Here is a 22,977-nt window from a genome sequence, read left to right on the forward strand (position 1 = left end):
TTACATTAACTAATATCTCTAAAGGAACTATTTTATATCACATTCGTCACAAGCAGACCGGCAGCCTCCCTTTGGTTTCCTTTCCCAAATTCTTCAACTTGGACACGCATTTTCCCAATGACTTGCGATGTGGCAACTGTTGTTGCGCAGGGACAATGCACTGGGACTTCAAGACATTGACGAGTAAGGTTAGTTCTCTGAGATATGAGTGGGGAGCTACAGAGATACAGATTGTATTTTAAGAGAGGGAATAAAGGGTATCATCTGGTGTTTGTTGTGGCAGAGAGTGAACGCAAGTAAGCTCATCTAGTAAAGTAGCAAATTATGCAAATCGCAAATTTCAGGGTGTAAATAGATCTGTCAACGCCACATCTTCATGGAAAACGCCCCATCCTTTATGCCGCCCGAATCGTTCTTGCTAGCATGCAGCAACATATATCGTCCAATAAAAACGCAAATGACTGCAGATGTGAAATCTGAAAAAAAACAGGAAATGATGGAAAATCTCAGTGGGTCTGGCAGCATCTGTGAAGAGAGAACCGAGCTAACGTTTCGAGGCTGGGTCACTCTTCATCAGAGTAAATCATTTAATCATTCAATCTTTGCTCACAGACATCGCTGACAGACATTCAAAATGTTCCTACTGGATTTCCTGAGGTCAATCCTGTCGTGCATTCAAAGGAAAATACTGCAGATGTTGTGAACCTGCATGAGAAGCTAAATATGATTGGATTAAAGCTCAGAAAATTAGAGGATGTCTGTGGAGCCAGACACAAAGTTAATGTTTCAAATCCGTGTGATCCTTATTCAGAGCTGAAGCGAGGTTACATGCAATGGAGTAGATGAGGAAAATGGAAGTTGCATGAAAAGTGGGAGATATGGAGGTTTGAATCAAGTTTGACATAAATCAAGGGAAAGCAATGTTGAAGGTCAGTACCACAGAAATGTTGTCAACATTTCCTGTGTCCACCATTAAATGAAGAGCAACCTTCACAGGCTACATGCTTAAACCTGAATGTATAAAGGTACTGCTGAGAGTTGAACTCTGGATCTCCTGTTTACAAGACAGGCACTTTAACCATCTAAGCCACAGCACCAATCTGCAAGACAGCTTTGCAAGTTTAGAACAGATTTCAATTGTTTTGATTAAACATCAGTATTGTTGATTTCTCCTGCTGACTTTGAGAGTGCAAACTAAAATATTCATCAGCACTGGCCTTTTGAAACTGTAAAAATTGCAGTTATTTCTGAAAGGTATTAATTTAAAACCAGGTCTGCAGGAAAGAAGTATACAAACAGGAAATATTTTGCGAATTGGGAAGTGATTAAACATGGCCAGAAAACTACAGTGGTATAATGCTGGATAAGACCAGGAGAGAGTTTTTACATTCACAGAAAATCTAGCAAAAATTCTTGAAAATTCTGGACGGCTGTTGCAATTTGGCAAACACGACGTTGTCACGGTTCTTCCACTTTCCTTGAAGCATCCTGCGTTCTTTATTTTTATTTCCGACCGTTCATTGGGAAGCAAACGCCTTGAGCCAAAAACAAAACCCTGACAGGGACTTGAACCCTGGACCCTCAGATTAAAAGTCTGATGCTCTACCGACTGAGCTACCAGGGCCCAATCCGAAAATGTTCTCATAGTTCAGTTCAAAGTCTCATATTGTATCTTTTGAATTTCCTTCACTGGTAATTCAGCCTCTCCAGCTCATTTCCCTCGCAAGCAGACCGGCAGCCTCCCTTCGGCTTTCTTTCTCAAATTCTTCAACTTGGACTCGCATTTTACCAATGACCTGTGATGTGACAACTGTTGTTACCCAAGGACATGCACTGGGACTTCAAGACATTGAAGATTACACTAGTTTGCTGAGATATCAGTGGGAAGCTGCAGAGATACAGATTGTATTTTGAGAGAGGGAATAAAGCGTGTCATCTGTTGTCTGTTGTGGCAGAGTGTGAACGCAAGTAAGCTCATCTAGTAAAGTAACAGATTATGCAAATCGCAAAGTTTCAGGGTGTAAATAGATCTGTCAACGCCACATCTTCATGGAAAACGCCCCATCCTTTATCCCGCCCAAATCGTTCTTGCTGACATGCAGCAACATATATCGTCCAATAAAAAGGCAAATTACTGCAGATGTGAAATCTGAAAAAAAACAGGAAATGATGGAAAATCTCAGTGAGTCTGGCAGCAACTGTGAAGAGAGAACCGAGCGAACGTTTCGAGGCTGCGTCACTCTTCATCAGAGTAAATCATTTAATCATTCAATCTTTGCCCACAGACATCGCTGACAGACATTCAGAATGTTCCTACTGGATTTCCTGAGCTCAATCCTGTCGTGCATTCCAAGGAAAATACTGCACATGTTGTGAATGTGCATGAGAAACAAAAAATGATTGGATGAAAGATCATAAAATTTGAGGATGTCTGTGGAGCCAGACACAAAGTTGATGTTTCAAATCCGTGTGATCCTTATTCAGAGCTGAAGCGAGGTTACATGCAATGGAGTCGATGAGGAAAATGGAAGTTGCGTGAAAAGTGGGAGATATGGAAGTTTGAAATAAATCAAGGGAAAGCAATGTTGAAGATCAGTACCACAGAAACGTTGTCACCATTTCCTGTGTCCACCATTGAATGAGGAGCATTCTTCACAGACTACATGCTGTGACCTGAATGTTTAAAGGTACTGCTGAGTATTGAACTCAGGATCTCCCGTTTACAAGACAGGAGTTTGAACCATCTGAGCCACAGCACCAATCTGCAAGCCAGGTTTGCAAGTTTAGAACAGATTTCAATTGTTTTGATTAAACATCAGTCTTGTTGATTTCTCCTGCTGACTTTGAGAGTGCAAATTAAAATATTCATCATCACTGGGCTTTTGAAACTGTAAAGATTGCAGTTATTTCTCAAAGTTATTAATTTAAAAGCAGTTCTGCAGGAAAGAAGTATACAAACAGGAAATATTTTGCGATTTGGCAAGTTATTAAACATGGCCAGAAAACTATAGTGGTATAATGCTGGATAAGACCAGGAGAGAGTTTAAACATCAACTGAAAATCTAGCAAAAATTCTTGAAAATTCTGGACGGCTGTTGCAATTTGGAAAACACGATGTTGTCACGGTTCTTCCACTTTCCATGAAGCATCCTGCATTCTTTATTTTTATTTCTTCCCGTTCATTGGGAAGCAAACGCCTTGAGCCAAAATCAAACCCCTGATAGGGACTTGAACTCTGGACCATCAGATTAAAGGTTTGATGCTCTACCGACTGAACTACCAGGGCCCAACGTAAAAATGTTCTCATAGCTCACTTCAAAGTCTCATATTATATATTTTGAATTTCCTTCACTGGTCATTCAGCCTCTCCAGCTCATTTCCCTCGCAAGCAGACCGGCAGCCTCCCTTTGGATTCCTTTCTCAAATTCTTCACTTGGACTCGCATTTTACCAATGACTTGAGAATTGGCAACTGTTGTTGCCCATGGACATGCACTGGGACTTCAAGACATTGAAGATTACGGTTAGTTCGCTGAGATATGAGTGGGAAGCTACAGAGATACAGATTGTATTTTAAGAGAGGGAATAAAGGGTGTCATCTGGTGTTTGTTGTGGCAGAGAGTGAACGCAAGTAAACTCATATAGAAAACTAACAAATTATGCAAATCGCAAATTTCAGGGTGTAAATAGATCTGTCAACACCACATCTTCATGGAAAATGCCCAACAATTTATCCCGCCCGAATCGTTCTTGCTGACATGCAGCAACATATATCGTCCAATAAAAAAGCAAATTACTGCGGATGTGAAATCTGAATTAAAACAGGAAATGATGGAAAATCTCAGTGGGTCTGGCAGCATCTGTGAAGAGAGAACCGAGCTAACGTTTCGAAGTTGGGTCACTCTTCATCAGAGTAAATCATTTAATCATTCAATCTTTGCTCACAGACATCGCTGACAAACATTCAAAATGTTCCTACTGGATTTCCTGAGGTCAATCCTGTTGTGCATTCAAAGGAAAATACTGCACATATTGTGAATCTGCATGAGAAACTAAAAATGCTTGGATGAAAGCTCATAAAATTTGAGGATGTCTGTGGAGCCAAACACAAAGTTAATGTTTCAAATCCGTGTGATCCTTATTCAGAGCTGAAGCGAGGTTACATGCAATGGAGTAGATGAGGAAAATGGAAGTTGCGTGAAAAATGGGAGATATGGAAGTTTGACATAAAACAGGGGAAAGCAATCTTGAAGGTCAGTACCACAGAATTGTTGTCAACATTTTCTGTGTTCAACATGAAATGAGGAATATTCTTCGCAAGCTACATGCTTTGACCTGAATGTATAAAGGTACTGCTGAGATTTGAACTCAGCATCTGCTGTTTACCAGACATGCACTTTAACCATCAAAGCAACAGCACCAATCTGCTGGACAGGCTTGCTAGTGTGGAACAGATTTCAATTGTTTTGATTAAACATCAGTATTGTTGATTTTTCCTGCTGACTTTGAGAGTGCAAATTAAAATATTCATCGGCACTGGGCTTTTGAAACTGAAAAATTGCAGTCATTTCTGTGAGTTATTAATTTAAAATTTCCATCATTTCCTGAAAAAAAAAGGAAATGATGGAAAATCTCCGTGGGTCTGGCAGCATCTGTGAAGAGAGAACCGAGCTAACGTTTCGAGGCTGCGTCACTCTTCATCAGAGTAAATCATTTAATCATTCAATCTTTGCTCACAGACATCGCTGACAGACATTCAACATGTTCCTACTGGATTTCCTGAGGTCAATCCTGTCGTGCATTCAAAGGAAAATACTGCACATGTTGTGAATCTGCATGAGAAACTAAAAATATTTGGATTAAAGCACATAAAATTTGAGGATGTCTGTGGAGCCAAACACAAAGTTAATGTTTCAAATCCGTGTGATCCTTAGTCAGAGCTGAAGCGAGGTTACATGCAATGGAGTAGATGAGGATAATGGAAGTTGCGTGAAAAATGGGAGATATGGAAGTTTGACGTAAAACAGGGGAAAGCAATCTTGAAGGTTAGTACCACAGAAATGTAGTAACCATTAAATGAGAAACATTCATCTCAGGCTACATGCTTAGACCTGAATGTATAAAGGTACTGCTGAGATTTGAACTCAGGATCTCCTGTTTACAAGACAGGCACTTTAACCATCTAAGCCACAGCACCAATCTGCAAGGCAGCTTTGCAAGTGTAGAACAGATTTCAATTATTTTGATTAAACATCAGTATTGTTGATTTCTCCAGCTGACTTTGAGAGTGCAAATTAAAATATTCATCGTCACTGGGCTTTTGAAACTGTAAAGATTGCAGTTATTTCTGAAAGTTATTAATTTAAAAGCAGTTCTGCAGGAAAGAAGTATACAAACAGGAAATATTTTGCGAATTGGTAAGTGATTTTACATGGCCAGAAAACTATAGTGATATAATGCAGGACAAGTCCAGGAGAGAGTTTAAACATCAACTGAAAATCTAGCAAAAATTCTTGAAAATTCTGGACGGCTGTTGCAATTTGGCAAACACGACGTTGTCACGGTTCTTCCACTTTCCATAAAGCATCCTGCATACTTTATTTTTATTTCCGGCCGTTAATTGGGAAGAAAACGCCTTGAGCCAAAATCAACAACTTGACAGGGACTTGAACTCTGGACCATCAGATTAAAAGTCTGATGCTCTACCGACTGAGCTACCAGGGCCCATTTCAATGATCCTCTCATAGCTCCCGTCAAAGTCTCATATTGTATCTTTTGAATTTCCTTCACTGGTCATTCAGCCTCTCCAGCTCATTTCCCTCGCAAGCAGACCGGCAGCCTCTCACTAATACGTCCATTTGCTTCCAAATGGGAGTAGATCCTGTCTCGAAGAATTCTCTCCAGTAATTTCCCTACCACTGACGTAAGGCTCACCGGCCTGTAGTTCCCGGGATTATCCTTGCTACCCTTCTTAAACAGAGGAACAACATTGGCTATTCTCCAGTCCTCCGGGACATCCCCTGAAGACAGCGAGGATCCAAAGATTCCTGTCAAGGCCTCAGCAATTTCCTCTCCAGCCTCCTTCAGTATTCTGGGGTAGATCCCATCAGGCCCTGGGGACTTATCTACCTTAATATTTTTTAAGACACCCAACACCTCGTCTTTTTGGATCACAATGTGACCCAGGCTATCTACACCCCCTTCTCCAGACTCAACATCTACCAATTCCTTCTCTTTGGTGAATACTGATGCAAAGTATTCATTTACTACCTCGCCCATTTCCTCTGGCTCCACACATAGATTCCCTTGCCTATCCTTCAGTGGGCCAACCCTTTCCCTGGCTACCCTCTTGCTTTTTATGTACGTGTAAAAAGCCTTGGGATTTTCCTTAACCCTATTTGCTAATGACTTTTCGTGACCCCTTCTAGCCCTCCTGACTCCTTGCTTAAGTTCCTTCCTACTTTCCTTATATGCCACACAGGCTTCGTCTGTTCCCAGCCTTTTAGCCCTGACAAATGCTTCCTTTTTCTTTTTGACGAGGCCTACAATATCACTCGTCATCCAAGGTTCCCGAAAATTGCCGTATTTATCTTTCTTCCTCACAGGAACAGGCCGGTCCTGTATTCCTTTCAACTGACACTTGAAAGCCTCCCACATGTCAGATGTTGATTTGCCCTCAAACATCCGCCCCCAATCTATGTTCTTCAGTTCCCGCCTAATATTGTTATAATTAGCCTTCCCCCAATTTAGCACATTCATCCTCGGACCACTCTTATCCTTGTCCACCAGTACTTTAAAACTTACTGAATTGTGGTCACTGTTACCGAAATGCTCCCCTACTGAAACATCTACCACCTGGCTGGGCTCATTCCGCAATACCAGGTCCAGTACCGCCCCTTCCCTAGTTGGACTGTTTACATATTGTTTTAAGAAGCCCTCCTGGATGCTCCTTACAAACTCCGCCCCATCTAAGCCCCTGGCACTAAGTGAGTCCCAGTCAATATTGGGGAAGTTGAAGTCTCCCATCACCACAACCCTGTTGTTTTTACTCTTTTCCAAAATCTGTCTACCTATCTGCTCCTCTATCTCCCGCTGGCTGTTGGGAGGCCTGTAGTATACCCCCAACATTGTGACTGCACCCTTCTTATTCCTGATCTCTACCCATATAGCCTCACTGCCCTCTGAGGTGTCCTCTCGCAGTATAGCTGTGATATTCTCCCGAACAAGTAGCGCAACTCCACCTCCCCTTTTACATCCCCCTCTATCCTGCCTGAAACATCTAAATCCTGGAACGTTTAGCTGCCAAGCCTGCCCTTCCCTCAACCAGGTCTCTGTAATGGCAACAACATCATAGTTCCAAGTAGTAATCCAAGCTCTAAGTTCATCTGCCTTACCCGTAATGCTCCTTGCATTAAAACATATGCACTTCAGGCCACCAGACCCGCTGTGTTCAGCAACTTCTCCCCGTCTGCTCTGCCTCAGAGCCACACTGTCCCTATTCCCTAGTTCTCCCTCAATGCTCTCACCTTCTGACCTATTGCTCCCGTGCCCACCCCCCTGCCATACTAGTTTAAACCCTCCCGTGTGACACTAGCAAACCTCGCGGCCAGGATATTTATGCCTCTCCGGTTTAGATGCAACCCGTCCTTCTTATACAGGTCACACCTGCCCCGGAAGAGCTCCCAGTGGTCCAGATAATGGAAACCCTCCCTCCTACACCAGCTGTTTAGCCACGTGTTTATCTGCTCTATCTTCCTATTTCTAGCCTCACTGGCACGTGGCACAGGGAGGAATCCCGAGATTACAACCCTCGAGGTCCTGTCTTTTAACTTTCTGCCTAGCTCCCTGAACTCCTGCTGCAGGACCTCATGCCCCTTCCTGCCTATGTCGTTAGTACCAATATGTACAACGACCTCTGCCTGTTTGCCCTCCCCCTTGAGGATTCCCTCTACCCGTTCGGAGACATCCTGGACCCTGGCACCAGGGAGGCAACATACCATCCTGGAGTCTCTTTGACGTCCACAGAAGCGCCTATCTGTGCCCCTGACTATAGAGTCCCCCATTACTATTACTCTTCTGCGCTTTGACCCTCCCTTCTGAACATCAGAGCCAGCCGTGGTGCCACTGCTCTGGCTGCTGCTGTTTTCCCCTGATAGGCTATCCCCCCCGACAGTATCCAAAGGGGTATATCTGTTCGAGAGGGGGACAATCACAGGGGAGAAAAATGGCCAGAAAACTATAGTGGTATAATGCTGGATAAGAACAGGAGAGAGTTTTTACGTTAACTGAAAATCTAGCAAAAATTCTTTAATATTCTGGACAACTGTTGCAATTTGGCAAACACGACGTTGTCACGGTTCTTCCACTTTCCATAAAGCATCCTGCATTCTTTATTTTTATTTCCGACCATTCATTGGGAAGCAAACGCCTTGAGCCAAATTCTTAGCCCTGACAGCGACTTGAACCCTGGACCCTCAGATTAAAAGCCTGATGCTCTACCTACTGAGCTACCAGGGCCCATTATAAAAATATTCTCATAGCTGACTTCAAAGTCTCATATTGTATCTTTTGAATTTCCTTCACTGGTCATTCAGCCTCTCCAGCTCATTTCCCTCGCAAGTAGACTGGCAGCCTCCCTTCGGCCTTCTTTCTCAAATTCTTCAACTTGGACTCGCATTTTACCAATGACCTGTGATGTGACAACTGTTGTTACCCAGGGACATGCACTGGGACTTCACAACATTGAAGATTATGTTTAGTTCGCTGAGATGTGAGTGGGAAGCTGCAGAGATACAGGTTGTATTTTGAGAGAGGGAATAAAGCGTGTCATCTGTTGTTTGTTGTGGCAGAGTGTGAACGCAAGTAAGCTCATCTAGTAAAGTAGCAAATTATGCAAATCGCAAATTTCAGGGTGTAAATAGATCTGTCAACACCACACCTTCATGGAAAATGCCCAACAATTTATCCCGCCCGAATCGTTCTTGCTAACATGCAGCAACATATATCGTCCAATAAAAAAGCAAATTACTGCGGATGTGAAATCTGAATTAAAACAGGAAATGATGGTAAATCTCAGTGGGTCTGGCAGCATCTGTGAAGAGAGAACCGAGCTAACGTTTCGAAGTTGGGTCACTCTTCATCAGAGTAAATCATTTAATCGTTCAATCTTTGCTCATAGACATCGCTGACAAACATTCAAAATATTCCTACTGGATTTCCTGAGGTCAATCCTGTCGTGCATTCAAAGGAAAATACTGCACATATTGTGAATCTGCATGAGAAACTAAAAATGCTTGGATGAAAGTTCATAAAATTTGAGGATGCCTGTGGAGCCAGACACAAAGTTAATGTTTCAAATCCGTGTGATCCTTATTCAGAGCTGATACGAGGTTACATGCAATGGAGTAGATGAGGAAAATGGAAGTTGCGTGAAAAATGGGAGATATGGAAGTTTGAATCAAGTTTGACATAAAATAAGCAAAAACAATCTTGAAGGTCAGGACCTCAGAAATGTTGTCAACATTTAATATGTTCACCATTCTTCACAGGAAACATGCTTTGACCTGAATGTATAAAGGTACTATTGAGATTTGAACTCAGGATCTCCTGTTTACAAAACACACGCTTTAACCATCTAAGCCACAGCACCAAGCTGCAAGACATGCTTGCAAGTGTGGAACAGATTTCAATTGTTTTGATCAAACATCAGTATTGTTGATTTCTCCTGCTGATTTTAAGAGTGCAAATTAAAATATTCATCGGCACTGGGCTTTTGAAACTGAAAAATTGCAGTTATTTCTGAAAGTTATTAATTTAAAAGCAGTTCTGCAGGAAAGAAGTATACAAACAGGAAATATTTTGCGAATTGGGAAATTATTAAACATGGCCAGAAAACTATAGTGGTATAATGCTGGATAAGAACAGGAGAGAGTTTTTACGTTAACTGAAAATCTAGCAAAAATTCTTGAAATTTCTGGACGGCTGTTGCAATTTAACAAACACGACGTTGTCACGGTTCTTCCACTTTCCATAAAGCATCCTGCATTCTTTATTTTTATTTCCGCCCTTTCATTGGGAAGCAAACGCCTTGAGACAAAATCAAAACCCTGACAGGGACTAGAACCCTGGACTCTCAAATTAAAAGTCTGATGCTCTACCGACTGAGCTACCAGGGCCCACTATAAAAATATTCTCACAGCTCACTTCAAAGTCTCATATTGTATCTTTTGAATTAACTTCACTGGTCATTCAGCCTCTCCAGCTCATTTCCCTCGCAAGCAGACCGGCAGCCTCCCTTCGGCTTTCTTTCTCAAATTCTTCAACTTGGACTCGTATTTTACCAATGACCTGTGATGTGACAACTGTTGTGACCAAGGGACCTGCACTGGGACTTCAAGACATTGAAGATTACGATTAGTTCGCTGAGATATCAGTGGGAAGCTGCAGAGATACAGATTGTATTTTGAGAGAGGGAATAAAGCATGTCATCTGTTGTTTGTTGTGGCAGAGTGTGAACGCAATTAAGTTCATCGGGTAAAGTAGCAAATTATGCAAATCGCAAAGATTCAGGTTGTAAATAGATCTGTCAATGCCACATCTTCATGGAAAACGCCTCATCCTTTATACCGCCCAAATCGTTCTTGCTGACATGCAGCAACATATATCGTCCAATAAAAAGGCAAATTACTGCGGATGTGAAATCTGAAAAAAAACAGGAAATGATGGAAAATCTCAGTGGGTCTGGGAGCATCTGTGAAGAGAGAACCGAGCTAACGTTTCGAGGCTGGGTCACTCTTCATCAGAGTAAATCATTTAATCATTCAATCTTAGCTCACAGACATCGCTGACAATCATTCAAAATGTTCCTTCTGGATTTCCTGAGGTCAATCCTGTCGTGCATTCAAAGGAAAATACTGCACATGTTGTGAATCTGCATGAGAAACTAAATATGATTGGATTAAATCTCAGAAAATTAGAGGATGTCTGTGGAGCCAGACACAATGTTTATGTTTCTAATCCGTGTGATCCTTATTCAGAGCTGAAGCGCGGAGTACATGCAATGGAGTAGATGAGGAAAATGGAAGTTGAGTGAAAAATGGGAGATATGGAAGTTTGAATCAAGTTTGACATAAAACAAGGGAAAGCAATCTTGAAGGTCAGTACCACAGAAATGTTGTCAACATTTTCTGAGTTCACCATTAAATGAGGAGCATTCTTCACAGGCTACATGCTTAAACCTGAACGTATAAAAGTTCATGTTGAGATTTGAACTCAGGATCTGCTGTTTAAAATACAGGCCATTTAACCATCTAAGCCACAGCACCAATCCGCAAGACAGCTTTGCAAGTGTAGAACAGATTTCAATTGTTTTGATTAAACATCAGTATTGTTGATTTCTCCTGCTGACTTTGAGAGTGCAAATTAAAATATTCATCGGCTGGGCTTTTGAAACTGAAAAATTGCAGTTATTTCTGAAAGTTATTAATTTAAAAGCAGTTCTGCAGGAAAGAAGTGTACAAACAGGAAAAATTTTGCGAATTGGGAAGTGATTAAACATGGCCAGAAAACTACAGTGGTATAATGCTGGATAAGACCAGGAGAGAGTTTTTACATTAACTGAAAATCTAGCAAAAGTTCTTGAGAATTCTGGACGGCCGTTGCAATTTGGCAAACACGACGTTGTCACGGTTCTTCCACTTTCCATAAAGCATCCTGCATTCTTTATTTTTATTTCCTACCTTTCATTGGGAAGCAAACACCTTGAGCCAAAATCAAAACCCTGACAGGGACTTGTACCCTGGACCCTCAGATTACAAGTCTGATGCTCTACCGACTGAGCTACCAAGACCCATTTCAAAAATGTTCTCACAGCTCACTTCAAAGTCTCATATTGTATCTTTTGAATTTCCTTCACTGGTCATTCAGCCTCTCCAGCTCATTTCCCTCGCAAGCAGACCGGCAGCCTCCCTTCGGCTTTCTTTCTCAAATTCTTCAACTTTGACTCGCATGTACCAATGACCTGTGATGTGACAACTGTTGTGACCAAGGGACCTGCACTGGGACTTTAAGACATTGAAGATTACGATTAGTTCGCTGAGATATCAGTGGGAAGCTGCAGAGATACAGATTGTATTTTGAGAGAGGGAATAAAGCGTGTCATCTGTTGTTTGTTGTGGCAGAGTGTGAACGCAATTAAGTTCATCGGGTAAAGTAGCAAATTATACAAATCGCAAAGATTCAGGGTGTAAATAGATCTGTCAACGCCACATCTTCATGGAAAACGTCCCATCCTTTATCCCGCCCAAATCGTTCTTGCTGACATGCAGCAACATATATCGTCCAATAAAAAGGCAAATTACTGCAGTTATAAAATCTGAAAAGAAACAGGAAATGATGGAAAATCTCAGTGGGTCTGGGAGCATCTGTGAAGAGAGAACCGAGCTAACGTTTCGAGGCTGGGTCACTCTTCATCAGAGTAAATCATTTAATCATTCAATCTTTGCTCACAGACATCGCTGACAAACATTCAAAATGTTCCTTCTGGATTTCCTGAGGTCAATCCTGTCATGCATTCAAAGCAAAATACTGCACATGTTGTGAATCTGCATGAGAAACTAAATATGATTGGATTAAATCTCAGAAAATTAGAGGATGTCTGTGGAGCCAGACACAATGTTTATGTTTCTAATCCGTGTGATCCTTATTCAGAGCTGATGCGCGGAGTACATGCAATGGAGTAGATGAGGAAAATGGAAGTTGAGTGAAAAATGGGAGATATGGAAGTTTGAATCAAGTTTGTCATAAAGCAAGGGAAAGCAATCTTGAAGGTCAGTACCACAGAAATGTTGTCAACATTTTCTGTGTTCACCATTAAATGAGGAGCATTCTTCACAGGCGACATGCTTAAACCTGAATGTTTAAAAGTTGATGCGGAGATTTGAACTCAGAAGCCCCTGTTTACAAGACAGGGACTTTAACCATCTAAGCCACAGCACCAATCTGCAAGACAGCTTTGCAAGTGTAGAACAGATTTCAATTGTTTTGATTAAACATCAGTATTGTTGATTTCTCCTGCTGACTTTGAGAGTGCAAATTAAAATGTTCATCGGCACTGGGCTTTTGAAACTGTAAAAATTGCAGTTATTTCTGAAAGTTATTAATTTAAAAGCAGTTCTGCAGGAATGAAGTATACAAACAGGAAATATTTTGCGAATTGGGATGTGATTAAACATGGCCAGATTACTACAGTGGTATAACGCAGGACAAGACCAGGAGAGAGTTTTTACATTCACTGAAAATCTAGCATCAAAAATTCTTGAAAATTCTGGACGGCTGTTGCAATTTGGCAAACACGACGTTGTCACGGTTCTTCCACTTTCCATAAAGCATCCTGCATTCTTTATTTTTATTTCCTACCGTTCATTGGGAAGTAAATGTCTTGAGCCAAAATCAAAGCCCTGACAGGGACTTGAACCCTGGACCCTCAGATTAAAAGTCTGATGCTCTACCGACTGAGCTACCAGGGCAAATTTCACGATAGTTTTGTGGTCATGTTTAATTACTTCCAATTCACAAAATATTTCCTGTTTGTTTACTAGTCCCTGCAGAATGCTATAATCTAATAACTTTCAGAAATAACTGCAATTTTTGCAGTTTCAAAAGTCCAGTGCCAATGAAATTTGCACTCTCAAAGTCAGCATGAGAAATCAACAATACTGAGCGGTAATCAAAATAATGGAAATCTGCTCCAAACTTGCAGAGCTGGTGTGCAAGTAGGCGCCGTGGCTTAGATGGTTAAAGCGCCTGTCTAGTAAACAGGAGATCCTGAGTTCGAATCTCAGCAGTGCCTTTATACCTTTACGTCAAAACAAGTCACCTGTTGTGAAAAGCTCCCAGGTTAATGGTGAATGCAGAGTTTATTGGCAACATCTCCATGGCACTACCCTTGAAGATGCTCTCCCTACTCTTATGTCAAACCTTTCATAGCTCCATTTTTCACGCAACTTCCATTTTCTCATCTACTCCATCTCATCTACTCCATTGCATTTACTCCTCACTTCAGCTCTGATTAAGGATCACACGGATTTGAAATGTTAACTCTGTGTCTGGCTCCACATATATCCTCTGAATTTTTGAGCTTCAATCCTATCATGTTTAGCTTCTCATGCAGATTTGCAACATCCGCAGTATTTTCTTTGAATGCATGACAGGATTTACCTCCGGTAATCCTGAAGGAACATTTTGAATGTTTTTTAGCGACATCTGTGAGCAACGATTGAATGATTAATTGATTTACTGTGACGAAGAGTGACCCGGACTCGAAATGTTAACTCGGTTCTCTCTTCACAGGTGGTGCCAGACCCGCTGAGATTTTCCATCATTTCCTGCTTTTCTTTCAGATTTTACATCCGCAGTAATTTGCTTTTATTTTGAACGATTTATGTTGCTGCACGTTTGCAAGAACGACTCGGGCGGTATAAAGGATGGGGTTATTTTCCATGATGATGTGGTGCTGACAGATCTATTTATATCCTGAAACTTTGCGATTTGCATAATTTGCTAGTTTACTAGATGAATTTATTGACGTTCACACTCTGCCACAACAAACACCAGATGATACCTTTTATTCCCTCTCTCAAAATACAATCTTTGTCTCTGTAGCTTCCCACTAAGATCTCACCGAACTAAACGTAATCTTCAAAGTCTTGAAGTCCCAGTGCAGGTCCCTGGGTAAACAGTTGTCAAATCACAAGTCACTGGTAAAAAGCGAGAACAAGCTGAAGAATTTGAGAAAGGAAGCCAAAGGGAGGCTGCCAGTCTGCTTGCGAGGGAAATGTGCTGGTGAGGCTGAATTACCATTGAAGGAAATTCAAAATATACAATAGGAGACTTTGAAGTGAGCTATAAGACTGCGTTTGGAATGGGCCTTGGAAGCGCAGTCGGTCGAGCATCTGACTTTTAATCTGAAGATCGATGGGTTGAAGTCCCTGCCTGGGCTTCAACTTTGTCTCAAGGCGTCTTTGTTCCCAATGAACGACAGGAAAAAAGAATAAAGAATGCAGGGTGATTTGGGGAAAGTGGATGAACCGTGACAACGTCGTGTTTGCCAAATTGCAATTGCCGTCGACAACTTTCAACAATTTCTGCTAGATTTTCAGTTAATGTATAAACGCTCTCCTGGTCTTGTCCTGCATTGTATCACAATAGTTTTGTGGTCATGTTTAATTACTTCAAATTCACAACATATTTCCTGTTTGTTTACTTTTCCCTGCAGAATGCGATAATCTAATAACTTTCAGAAATAACAGCAATTTTTGCAGTTTCAAAAGTTCAGTGCCAATGAAATTTGCACTCTCAAAGTCAGTATGAGAAATCAACAATACTGAGCGGTAATCAAAATAATGGAAATCTGCTCCAAACTTGCAGAGCTGGTGTGCAAGTAGGCGCTGGGGCTTAGATGGTTAAAGCGCCTGTCTAGTAAACAGGAGATCCTGAGTTCAAATCTCAGCAGTGCCTTTATACCTTTACGTCAAAACAAGTCACCTGTTGTGAAAAGCTCCCAATTTAATGGTGAATGCAGAGTTGATTGGCAACATCTCCATGGCACTACCCTTGAAGATGCTCTCCCTACTCTTATGTCAAACCTTTCATAGCTCCATTTTTCACGCAACTTCCATTTTCTCATCTACTCCATCTCATCTACTCCATTGCATTTACTCCTCACTTCAGCTCTGATTAAGGATCACACGGATTTGAAATGTTAACTCTGTGTCTGGCTCCACATATATCCTCTGAATTTTTGAGCTTCAATCCTATCATGTTTAGCTTCTCATGCAGATTTGCAACATCCGCAGTATTTTCTTTGAATGCATGACAGGATTTACCTCCGGTAATCCTGAAGGAACATTTTGAATGTTTTTTAGCGACATCTGTGAGCAACGATTGAATGATTAATTGATTTACTGTGACGAAGAGTGACCCGGACTCGAAATGTTCACTCGGTTCTCTCTTCACAGGTGGTGCCAGACCCGCTGAGATTTTCCATCATTTCCTGTTTTTCTTTCAGATTTTACATCCGCAGTAATTTGCTTTTATATTGAACGATTTATGTTGCTGCGCGTTTGCAAGAACGACTCGGGCGGTATAAAGGATGGGGTTATTTTCCATGATGATGTGGTGCTGACAGATCTATTCATATCCTGAAACTTTGCGATTTGCATAATTTGCTAGTTTACTAGATGAATTTATTTACGTTCAAACACTGCCACAGCAAACACCAGATGATACCTTTTATTCCCTCTCTCAAAATACAATCTGTGTCTCTGTAGCTTCCCACTCAGATCTCACCGAACTAAACGTAATCTTCAAAGTCTTGAAGTCCCAGTGCAGGTCCCTGGGTAAACAGTTGTCAAATCACAAGTCACTGGTAAAAAGCGAGAACAAGCTGAAGAATTTGAGAAAGGAAGCCAAAGGGAGGCTGCCAGTCTGCTTGCGAGGGAAATGTGCTGGTGAGGCTGAATTACCATTGAAGGAAATTCAAAATATACAATATGAGACTTTGAAGTGAGCTTTAAGACTGCGTTTGGAATGGGCCTTGGAAGCGCAGTCGGTCGAGCATCTGACTTTTAATCTGAAGATCGATGGGTTGAAGTCCCTGCCTGGGCTTCAACTTTGTCTCAAGGCGTCTTTGTTCCCAATGAACGACAGGAAAAAAGAATAAAGAATGCAGGGTGATTTGGGGAAAGTGGATGAACCGTGACAACGTCGTGTTTGCCAAATTGCAATTGCCGTCGACAACTTTCAACAATTTCTGCTAGATTTTCAGTTCATGTAAAAACTCTCTCCTGGTCTTGTCCTGCATTATACCACGATAGTTTTGTGGTCATGTTTAATTACTTCCAATTCACAAACTATTTCCTGTTTGTTTACTAGTCCCTGCAGAATGCTATAATCTAATAACTTTCAGAAATAACAGCAATTTTTGCAGTCTCAAAAGTCCAGTGTCAATGAAATTTGCACTCTCAAAGTCAGTATGAGAAATCAACAATACTGAGCGGTAATCAAAATAATGGAAATCTGCTCCAAACTTGCAGAGCTGGTGTGCAAGTAGGCGCTGTGGCTTAGATCGTTAAAGCGCCTGTCTAGTAAACAGGAGATCCTGAGTTCAAATTTCAGCAGTGCCTTTATACGTTTACGTCAAAACAAGTCACCTCTTGTGAAAAGCTCCCAATTTCATGGTGAATGCAGAGTTTATTGGCAACATCTCCATGGCACTTACCTTGAAGATGCTCTCCCTACTCTAATGTCAAACCTTTCATAGCTCCATTTTTCACGCAACTTCCATTTTCTCATCTACTCCATCTCATCTACTCCATTGCATTTACTCCTCACTTCAGCTCTGATTAAGGATCACACGGATTTGAAATGTTAACTCTGTGTCTAGCTCCACATATATCCTCTGAATTTTTGAGCTTCAATCCTATCATGTTTAGCTTCTCATGCAGAGTTGCAACATCCGCAGTATTTTCTTTGAATGCATGACAGGATTTACCTCCGGTAATCCTGAAGGAACATTTTGAATGTTTTTTAGCGACATCTGTGAGCAACGATTGAATGATTAATTGATTTACTGTGACGAAGAGTGACACCCGGACCCGAAATGTTAACTCGGTTCTCTCTTCACAGGTGGTGCCAGACCCGCTGAGATTTTCCATAATTTCCTGTTTTTCTTTCAGATTTTACATCCGCAGTAATTTGCTTTTATATTGAACGATTTATGTTGCTGCACGTTTGCAAGAACGACTCGGGCGGTATAAAGGATGGGGTTATTTTCCATGATGATGTGGTGCTGACAGATCTATTTATATCCTGAAACTTTGCGATTTGCATAATTTGCTAGTTTACTAGATGAATTTATTTACGTTCACACACTGCCACAACAAACACCAGATGATACCTTTTATTCCCTCTCTCAAAATACAATCTTTGTCTCTGTAGCTTCCCACTCAGATCTCACCGAACTAAACGTAATCTTCAAAGTCTTGAAGTCCCAGTGCAGGTCCCTGGGTAAACAGTTGTCAAATCACAAGTCACTGGTAAAAAGCGAGAACAAGCTGAAGAATTTGAGAAAGGAAGCCAAAGGGAGGCTGCCAGTCTGCTTGCGAGGGAAATGTGCTGGTGAGGCTGAATTACCATTGAAGGAAATTCAAAATATACAATATGAGACTTTGAAGTGCGCTTTAAGACTGCGTTTGGAATGGGCCTTGGAAGCGCAGTCGGTAGAGCATCTGACTTTTAATCTGAAGATCGATGGGTTTAAGTCCCTGCCTGGGCTTCAACTCTGTCTCAAGGCGTTTTTGTTCCCAATGAACGACAGGAAAAAAGAATAAAGAATGCAGGGTGATTTTGGGAAAGTGGATGAACTGTGACAACGTCGTGTTTGCCAAATTGCAATTGGCGTCGACAACTTTCAAGAATTTCTGCTAGATTTTCAGTTAATGTATAAACTCTCTCCTGGTCTTGTCCTGCATTGTATCACAATAGTTTTGTGGTCATGTTTAATTACTTCAAATTCACAACATATTTCCTGTTTGTTTACTTTTCCCTGCAGAATGCGATAATCTAATAACTTTCAGAAATAACAGCAATTTTTGCAGTTTCAAAAGTCCAGTGCCAATGAAATTTGCACTCTCAAAGTCAGTATGAGAAATCAACAATACTGAGCGGTAATCAAAATAATGGAAATCTGCTCCAAACTTGCAGAGCTGGTGTGCAAGTAGGTGCTGTGGCTTAGATGGTTAAAGCGCCTGTCTAGTAAACAGGAGATCCTGAGTTCAAATCTCAGCAGTGCGTTTATACCTTTACGTCAAAACAAGTCACCTGTTGTGAAAAGCTCCCAATTTAATGGTGAATGCAGAGTTTATTGGCAACGTCTCCATGGCACTACCCTTGAAGATGCGCTCCCTACTCTTATGTCAAACCTTTCATAGCTCCATTTTTCACGCAACTTCCATTTTCTCATCTACTCCATCTCATCTACTCCATTGCATTTACTCCTCACTTCAGCTCTGATTAAGGATCACACGGATTTGAAATGTTAACTCTGTGTCTGGCTCCACATATATCCTCTGAATTTTTGAGCTTCAATCCTATCATGTTTAGCTTCTCATGCAGATTTGCAACATCCGCAGTATTTTCTTTGAATGCATGACAGGATTTACCTCCGGTAATCCTGATGGAACATTTTGAATGTTTTTTAGCGACATCTGTGAGCAACGATTGAATGATTAATTGATTTACTGTGACGAAGAGTGACCCGGACTCGAAATGTTAACTCGGTTCTCTCTTCACAGGTGGTGCCAGACCCACTGAGATTTTCCATCATTTCCTGTTTTTCTTTCAGATTTTACATCCGCAGTAATTTGCTTTTAAATTGAACGATTTATGTTGCTGCACGTTTGCAAGAACGACTCGGGCGGTATAAAGGATGGGGTTATTTTCCATGATGATGTGGTGCTGACAGATCTATTTATATCCTGAAACTTTGCGATTTGCATAATTTGCTAGTTTACTAGATGAATTTATTTACGTTCACACACTGCCACAACAAACACCAGATGATACCTTTTATTCCCTCTCTCAAAATACAATCTTTGTCTCTGTAGATTCCCACTCAGATCTCACCGAACTAAACGTAATCTTCAAAGTCTTGAAGTCCCAGTGCAGGTCCCTGGGTAAACAGTTGTCAAATCACAAGTCACTGGTAAAAAGCGAGAACAAGCTGAAGAATTTGAGAAAGGAAGCCAAAGGGAGGCTGCCAGTCTGCTTGCGAGGGAAATGTGCTGGTGAGGCTGAATTACCATTGAAGGAAATTCAAAATATACAATATGAGACTTTGAAGTGAGCTATAAGACTGCGTTTGGAATGGGCCCTGGAAGCGCAGTCGGTCGAGCATCTGACTTTTAATCTGAAGATCGATGGGTTTAAGTCCCTGCCTGTGCTTCAACTTTGTCTCAAGGCGTCTTTGTTCCCAATGAACGACAGGAAAAAAGAATAAAGAATGCAGGGTGATTTTGGGAAAGTGGATGAACCGTGACAACGTCGTGTTTGCCAAATTGCAATTGCCGTCGACAACTTTCAAGAATTTCTGCTAGATTTTCAGTTAATGTAAAAACTCTCTCCTGGTCTTGTCCTGCATTATACCACTGTAGTTTTGTGGTCATGTTTAATTACTTCCAATTCACAAAATATTTCCTGTTTGTTTACTTCTCCCTGCAGAATGCTATAAACTAATAACTTTCAGAAATAACTGCAATTTTTGCAGTTTCAAAAGTCCAGTGCCGATGAAATTTGCACTCTCAAAGTCAGCATGAGAAATCAACAATACTGAGCGGTAATCAAAATAATTGAAATCTGCTCCAAACTTGCAGAGCTGGTGTGCAAGTAGGCGCTGTGGCTTAGATGGTTAAAGCGCCTGTCTAGTAAACAGGAGATCCTGAGTTCAAATCTCAGCAGTGCCTTTATACCTTTACGTCAAAACAAGTCACCTGTTGTGAAACGCTCCCAATTTCATGGTGAATGCAGAGTTTATTGGCAACATCTCCATGGCACTACCCTTGAAGATGCTCTCCCTACTCTTATGTCAAACCTTTCATAGCTCCATTTTTCACGCAACTTCCATTTTCTCATCTTCTCCATCTCATCTACTCCATTGCATTTACTCCTCACTTCAGCTCTGATTAAGGATCACACGGATTTGAAATGTTAACGCTGTGTCTGGCTCCACATATATCCTCTGAATTTTTGAGCTTCAATCCTATCATGTTGAGCTTCTGATGCAGATTCGCACCATCTGCAGTATTTTCTTTGAATGCATGACAGGATTTACCTCCGGTAATCCTGAAGGAACTTTTTGAATGTTTTTTAGCGACATCTGTGGGCAACGATTGAATGATTAATTGATTTACTGGGACGAAGAGTGACCCGGACTCGAAATGTTAACTCGGTTCTCTCTTCACAGGTGGTGCCAGACCCGCTGAGATTTTCCATCATTTCCTGTTTTTCTTTCAGATTTTACATCCGCAGTAATTTGCTTTTATATTGAACGATTTATGTTGCTGCACGTTTGCAAGAACGACTCGGGCGGTATAAAGGATGGGGTTATTTTCCATGATAATGTGGTGCTGACAGATCTATTTATATCCTGAAACTTTGCGATTTGCATAATTTGCTAGTTTACTAGATGAATTTTTTTACGTTCACACACTGCCACAACAAACACCAGATTATATCTTTTATTCCCTCTCTCAAAATACAATCTTTGTCTCTGTAGCTTCCCACTCAGATCTCACCGAACTAAACGTAATCTTCAAAGTCTTGAAGTCCCAGTGCAGGTCCCTGGGTAAACAGTTGTCACATCACAAGTCACTGGTAAAAAGCGAGTACAAGCTGAAGAATTTGAGAAAGGAAGCCAAAGGGAGGCTGCCGGTCTGCTTGCGAGGGAAATGTGCTGGTGAGGCTGAATTACCATTGAAGGAAATTCAAAATATACAATATGAGACATTGAAGTGAGCTATACGACTGTGTTTGCAATGGGCCCTGGAAGCGCAGTCGGTAGAGCATCTGACTTTTAATCTGAAGGTCGGTGGGTTTAAGTCCCTGCCTGGGCTTCAACTTTGTCTCAAGGCGTTTTTGTTCCCAATGAACGACAGGAAAAAAAAATAAAGAATGCAGGGTGATTTTGGGAAAGTGGATGAACCGTGACAACGTCGTGTTTGCCAAATTGCAATTGCCGTCGACAACTTTCAAGAATTTCTGCTAGATTTTCAGTTAATGTAAAAACTCTCTCCTGGTCTTGTCCTGCATTATACCACTGTAGTTTTGTGGTCATGTTTAATTACTTCCAATTCACAAAATATTTCCTGTTTGTTTACTTCTCCCTGCAGAATGCTATAAACTAATAACTTTCAGAAATAACTGCAATTTTTGCAGTTTCAAAAGTCCAGTGCCGATGAAATTTGCACTCTCAAAGTCAGCATGAGAAATCAACAATACTGAGCGGTAATCAAAATAATTGAAATCTGCTCCAAACTTGCAGAGCTGGTGTGCAAGTAGGCGCTGTGGCTTAGATGGTTAAAGCGCCTGTCTAGTAAATAGGAGATCCTGAGTTCAAATCTCAGCAGTGCCTTTATACCTTTACGTCAAAACAAGTCACCTGTTGTGAAACGCTCCCAATTTCATGGTGAATGCAGAGTTTATTGGCAACATCTCCATGGCACTACCCTTGAGAATGCTCTCCCTTCTCTGATGTCAAACCTTTCATAGCTCCATTTTTCACGCAACTTCCATTTTCTCATCTTCTCCATCTCATCTACTCCATTGCATTTACTCCTCACTTCAGCTCTGATTAAGGATCACACGGATTTGAAATGTTAACGCTGTGTCTGGCTCCACATATATCCTCTGAATGTTTGAGCTTCAATCCTATCATGTTGAGCTTCTCATGCAGATTCGCAACATCTGCAGTATTTTCTTTGAATGCATGACAGGATTTACCTCCGGTAATCCTGAAGGAACTTTTTGAATGTTTTTTAGCGACATCTGTGAGAAACGATTGAATGATTAATTGATTTACTGGGACGAAGAGTGACCCGGACTCAAAATGTTAACTCGGTTCTCTCTTCACAGGTGGTGCCAGACCCGCTGAGATTTTCCATAATTTCCTGTTTTTCTTTCAGATTTTACATCCGCAGTAATTTGCTTTTATATTGAACGATTTATGTTGCTGCACGTTTGCAAGAACGACTCGGGCGGTATAAAGGATGGGGTTATTTTCCATGATGATGTGGTGCTGACAGATCTATTTATATCCTGAAACTTTGCGATTTGCATAATTTGCTAGTTTACTAGATGAATTTATTTACGTTCACACACTGCCACAACAAACACCAGATGATACCTTTTATTCCCTCTCTCAAAA

General features: G+C 41.2%; 10 non-coding genes across 10 annotated transcripts; 6 read left to right on the top strand and 4 right to left on the bottom strand.

The window, feature by feature from the left end:
- Positions 1-1,551: 1,551 nt before the first annotated feature.
- trnak-uuu (transfer RNA lysine (anticodon UUU)) lies at positions 1,552-1,624 on the bottom strand. Its single transcript has one exon. It is a non-coding gene; the product is annotated as a tRNA-Lys (tRNA).
- Positions 1,625-5,122: 3,498 nt separating this feature from the next.
- Positions 5,123-5,196, bottom strand: trnat-ugu (transfer RNA threonine (anticodon UGU)). Its single transcript has one exon. It is a non-coding gene; the product is annotated as a tRNA-Thr (tRNA).
- Positions 5,197-11,774: 6,578 nt separating this feature from the next.
- On the bottom strand, positions 11,775-11,847 carry trnat-ugu (transfer RNA threonine (anticodon UGU)). The gene has a single exon. It is a non-coding gene; the product is annotated as a tRNA-Thr (tRNA).
- A 1,605-nt stretch (positions 11,848-13,452) lies between these two features.
- trnak-uuu (transfer RNA lysine (anticodon UUU)) lies at positions 13,453-13,525 on the bottom strand. Its single transcript has one exon. It is a non-coding gene; the product is annotated as a tRNA-Lys (tRNA).
- A 249-nt stretch (positions 13,526-13,774) lies between these two features.
- trnat-agu (transfer RNA threonine (anticodon AGU)) lies at positions 13,775-13,848 on the top strand. The gene has a single exon. It is a non-coding gene; the product is annotated as a tRNA-Thr (tRNA).
- Positions 13,849-15,441: 1,593 nt separating this feature from the next.
- trnat-agu (transfer RNA threonine (anticodon AGU)) lies at positions 15,442-15,515 on the top strand. The gene has a single exon. It is a non-coding gene; the product is annotated as a tRNA-Thr (tRNA).
- Positions 15,516-17,108: 1,593 nt separating this feature from the next.
- Positions 17,109-17,182, top strand: trnat-agu (transfer RNA threonine (anticodon AGU)). Its single transcript has one exon. It is a non-coding gene; the product is annotated as a tRNA-Thr (tRNA).
- Positions 17,183-18,777: 1,595 nt separating this feature from the next.
- Positions 18,778-18,851, top strand: trnat-agu (transfer RNA threonine (anticodon AGU)). The gene has a single exon. It is a non-coding gene; the product is annotated as a tRNA-Thr (tRNA).
- Positions 18,852-20,444: 1,593 nt separating this feature from the next.
- Positions 20,445-20,518, top strand: trnat-agu (transfer RNA threonine (anticodon AGU)). The gene has a single exon. It is a non-coding gene; the product is annotated as a tRNA-Thr (tRNA).
- Positions 20,519-22,111: 1,593 nt separating this feature from the next.
- On the top strand, positions 22,112-22,185 carry trnat-agu (transfer RNA threonine (anticodon AGU)). The gene has a single exon. It is a non-coding gene; the product is annotated as a tRNA-Thr (tRNA).
- The last annotated feature ends 792 nt before the right edge of the window (positions 22,186-22,977 follow it).

The sequence above is a fragment of the Scyliorhinus torazame genome, chromosome 4, assembly GCF_047496885.1.
Source record: "Scyliorhinus torazame isolate Kashiwa2021f chromosome 4, sScyTor2.1, whole genome shotgun sequence".
Classification (NCBI taxonomy): Eukaryota; Metazoa; Chordata; class Chondrichthyes; order Carcharhiniformes; family Scyliorhinidae; genus Scyliorhinus; species Scyliorhinus torazame.